The sequence below is a fragment of the Bemisia tabaci genome, chromosome 2 (genome assembly GCF_918797505.1).
Source record: "Bemisia tabaci chromosome 2, PGI_BMITA_v3".
NCBI classification, from domain to species: Eukaryota; Metazoa; Arthropoda; class Insecta; order Hemiptera; family Aleyrodidae; genus Bemisia; species Bemisia tabaci.
This window is the reverse complement of record NC_092794.1, coordinates 46553325-46558337: the sequence shown is the minus strand read 5'-3', so window position 1 is coordinate 46558337 and position 5013 is coordinate 46553325.

Genomic DNA, 5013 nt, shown 5'->3' with positions numbered 1-5013 from the left:
AAATGTTCCAAGAGAAGAAAAGTTTAAATTACGAGATCCAAGTCAATTTTCACCATCGGAAGGTAGTAAAAGAAGCCAAGCTAAGCAAAATAGAAAATCGACCGGTATTCTGCGTGGAATGTAGATTGTTCGCATCTTTTGAAGTCCCGAGGGAGTTACTTTTGCCAACAACTTTGTTACTGTAAAAATCCTGTTAATCCTGTCAAACACCCGCGTGTCGGTCCGAACTAACCTCCAAAGCGATAGCCAATAAAAGAGATTGTCAAATTTTTAGCACTTACGGGGACAGAAAGAGATCGAATAAAAATTGAATCAAGAGTATTTTTATTTGCGCTTGAAGTGAGGCACAATTTATTTGATGCCCGAAATCAAACGCAAACGCCGTAAAAACGTAATTGCCACCATTGACGAGGTAGTAAAACGTGAGTGTCGTAAATTTGAAGTTACATATTTTCATAAGATTCGCCCGGCTTTTCTACTCATCCTTCTTCTCTTTCGCTAACATCTGGCAGAAGTCTTTCTTCTCTATCCAATCCTCGCATCAAAATTCGCTATATGAATCGTAATGAAATCGGTCTCCATCGTAAAGGAGCCGTAAATTAAATCTGCGAGAGCACCTGTAAATTTTAGGAGTCTAATAAACTGACACTTCAGGCGGTTAAAATACCGGAAGTCGATGAAATATGTTTCATATTAGGCTGGATATGTACAGTTGCTGACATGGCAAAGCCGAATTTTAGTGACGTCGATTTCAGTTTGAAAAAAATTAGTGATGTTTAAAGCCCGATTAACCAGGTTGTCCCGAATTGAATGGCGGGAACTTGAAGGATATATTAGACCAAAAGAAGACTACTTTCCTCGATGACGTTTTTTCGCCTTTAAACTATTTTAAAGGGTGGTTTGGATCATCGAAAGCTCTTCCAAAAATTGGATTTGTTTTAATTGCAGCCACAGTTCTCCAAAAAATTACGTGCAATTTTGGAACAGGGGGCATTTTCTACTAGGGGTGCGTATTCTCCAGGGGGCGTCTCTTGATTTCCACGTAACCCTTGTTCTCTCTACTGTCGTGCTAAAAAAAAAAAGCAGATTGAACATTCGAGAGTTGCCAAATTTCCTCCAAAAATTGTTTATTTTTGAGAGGAATTATAAATATTATCTCTTGAAATTTTCAGATAATTTAGATCTGATTTCGAATAAAATTTTCCAAAAAAATGGAGAAAAATCTTCTCAGATGTGCCCGAAATATTTGTATTTTATCAAAGGAGATTTGGCAATGTCTAAAGTCTCATACGACGTTCTCCCTTAGCGAAGCAGCGTATAACTCTATGCATATTCTGCCGTGCTAAGGAAGAACGCCGTAGGAGCCTTCAGGCGTTGCCAAGTTTCATTCGATAAAAACCGACTTTTCTGGAAAAATTTTGAATATTTATTTCCAACATTTTCAGACAATTTTGTACGCTACTCACTCTAAAATATCCGAAAATTGCAAAGAAAAATGTGCATAAATTTCGTCAAAAATACATACTTTATCGAAGGAAATTTGGCAACTCTCGAATGTTCATACGGCGTTCTTCCTTAGCACGGCAGTATTGGGGCTCATGCGGAAATTGATTTACGCCCTTACGTCAGAGCGGCGACGTTTTGTCTGAAATGACTTGGAGTTTTGCGCACTTACGATGTGTTATGACGATGCGTGAAAGTGATTCTGTGTTTCAGGCGGTTGCTCAGGTGGGAGTACGTGGTTTTGGAGTCGTAAGGGGGTGGGGGTTGGAGGGATGGGCAGTGTGTTGGCACGCAAGAATGAAAGAGGTTGTCGGAGGGATGTCGCGATTCCCCCGAGAAATCAGGCGATCCAGCTCGTGGCTCCTGGAGCAGTCGGGCACCGACACGGGAGTCATGCTATCTCAACTTTCGCAGCCCCGCTCCCTCCGCTCAGAAATTAAATTGAGCTCGACAATTTATGACAAATATTTTATTTTCAATTCCATTCCGTCTTTTTGATTTCCGCTTTCTCGCCACTTGCGACGCACCGCGCCGGCCATGCGGTCGAACTGTTGGCCGTGTTTCGGAGGATCGCACTCATTGAGAAAAAATTGAATGAATAGATTTTAAGGTATGGCTGTACCCAGATTTGGGAGACACTAGACGGACGGACACCCGTTTTTTTCAAATTTCGTTTATTTTACTCCAGGCACCTTCAAACGCCTAGAAATGATGAAATTTCGACTTTTTGGATGGCAGTAATTCCTCTACCCGCAAGGGGAGCGAGAAAGGAAAAGTTCGGTCATAAGAATCGAATGTACGGTGTTCAATATCGGCCGTATTGTTCGGTTCATGCAACCGCTCTCTCGGCTCTGGGAACCACATCCTCGGTGATGCAACCGAGCTTTTTCGTTAGGTCTGTTCGGTTTGAATGCTCGGTTGTAGTAAAGTTTTTTTCTCAGTGTAAATGCCCTCGCCCTGCTTTCGCCGAGAAAGAGCACAGGGTGTTTACTACCCAAATGGAGAAGTACGGAAATGTCGGTAATTTGAAAGGTCCAAAAGGGCAAGACTTGGAGTAAGTCATGGTCCAAAAGGGCAGCCGACCTATGAATTTAAATTTTCCAGAATGATTTTTCGTTGCGCAAGCATTACGACTCGTTGTTTGAAGATCACATTTTTCACTTAGTTTTGCACTAATTTACTCAGTTTTACGGAAGGACGCTCATTTATTAACGTTTTGGGCCACTTACTTTGACATTGTATTCTGAAGATCTTGGCTATTTCACGCATTATTACTTTAAATGAAACATGGCTTAACGGTTTTTTCGACCCCCTCCCCCCAGAACAAAGCGTAATTTATGAACGGCCCCCTATCAGTTTTTTTGAGATTATTTTTCCATAAGAATGGTTATAAAAGGAGGTATCCAAAGAGCCGTATAGTTTGGATTAAGTGTAAGATACGCGCCCTTAAAAAAAAAAAAAAAAAAAAAAAAAAAAAAAAAAAAAAACACGCTGCCTTAAAAATCCTGCAGTTCTTTGATTAAATGATTAGTAATTGATAAATAACGCCAGCGGTATCCTTGCCAAATTTTGCAACCAAGATCGAATTATCTTGAAAATAGAGCCCTCAGCCCTCGAATGAGAACTGGCTCCGTCGAGCGATGCGCCGGGAAACGGAGCGAAGAGAAGGAAGAAATAGAAACAAAGGAAAAGATCTTATCAGGCAGAGAGAAGTGAAACTTAAAATTCAATAATATTGGAGATGAGACTATTTGATCACTCCCTGATCCAAGGTTTATGCTAATCTCGCATTAAACAAATAGCCGAAAGTAAGCATGGCAAAGTAAGCTCCAATACTCTTCCCCTCCTTACAAAAAGCTCTCAGAGTGAAACTCGCGGCCATTGGAGTGATGGTGGAAAGTGAGTGAGAAGAGCGGGATGCATATTGGCACGGAAATGAACTGAGAAAGGAGTCAATAAACTGTGCCAAAGAATACCGAGATAAGGATTCATTAAGTTTGCCTCTTTGGTACGAAGTTGTGTGCTGCGTTGAACAACACTTAAGGGTGTTCTGGAAAGTGGTTTCAAAAATTACCATCAAAACTTAGCAGAATATCCGATTTTTCCGTCCCGAGACGTGAAGTTGCAAAGCTACGGACTTGCCGATATCACACAAGTTGAGATTTTCATTCTGGAAACATTCTAAATTTGTACATTTTTCAGTCAATGTGGAAAAATTGTGGAATTTAACAGTGCACATCTGCATATGAACGCATTTATGCCAAAAGGAACTATGTCTCACGAAAACCCTATGCACATAGTTCCTTTTAGCATAAATGCGTCCATATGTATACAAGCACTTGCATACACAGTCACATACTAAAAATTAATGATTTCAAAGAGCCTTGTTAAAAATGGGTCGAAATTCGCCCCTTTTTAGGCCCTCGATTCGGCAAACGGGACTTGCGCCAAATTGTTGCATATGATGCCCTAAGTCTCTGGTAAAAATTTCAGCTTGAGTTGAAAAGCGGTTTCTGAGATACAGGGGGGTGAAGTGGGGGAGTTGAGCGGCTGGCGTGCGCTATTTCCGCGGCTGTTCCTCGCCAAATCTTCGTTTTGATGTCACCCGTTACATGTTTTCCTATGTAATTTTTTGCGTACTTTTCATTTCTGACCTTAAAAATTACTTACAACCACTTTTCGAGGCGCTAGGGGTGAAAATAGGGGTTGAACGGCCAGCGGCGCGCTCTTTTTGCGGCTGTTCCTCACCAAATCTTCGTTTTGATGTCACCCATCACATGTCTATCTATGTAATTTTTCGCGTTCTTTTCATTTCTGACCTTGAAAATTACTTACAACCACTTTTCAAGGCGCTAGGGGGTGAAAATGGGGGTTGAGCGGATGGCGGCGCGCTCTTTCCGCGGCTGTTCCTCGCCAAATCTTCGTTATGATGTCATCCATTACATGTTTTCTTATGTAATTTTTCGCCTACTTTCCATTTCTGACCTTAAAAATTACTTAAAACCACTTTTCAAGGGGCTATGAATTTTTTCGCAGTTTTTTTTTTTTTTTGAGTTCTTTTAATTTATTTCGTATTATTCCCTAAGATCTATTCGTGTCGTATATTTTCAAGTTTTTTTAGTGTACCTCACACGTCGTACGAGAAAATATATACGCATGATTTCATCCGAACATAAATGTTTACACGCCAAAATGACATAGCAAATATGGGAAAAATCTGAGATATGCCTCGGGCAGTATATTAATCCGATTAATAAAAATTCTGTCCTTTAGTTCCTTATTTATTTATTTAAAACCATCCATCACCAGCCTGCATGTCGTATTAAGGATATTATGACCACAGATACATTTACACGTTAACGCTCGAACACCAATCGTCACCTTACTTAATGAAGTCAAGGGAAGTATGAAAAATTAAGTGCTATGGCAAGTTATCGATTTAACACTGTGCCTCCCCCACCCCCTATGAAAGCTTTGAAACTGTACCAGATGATTTTTCCGTAAAAAAAA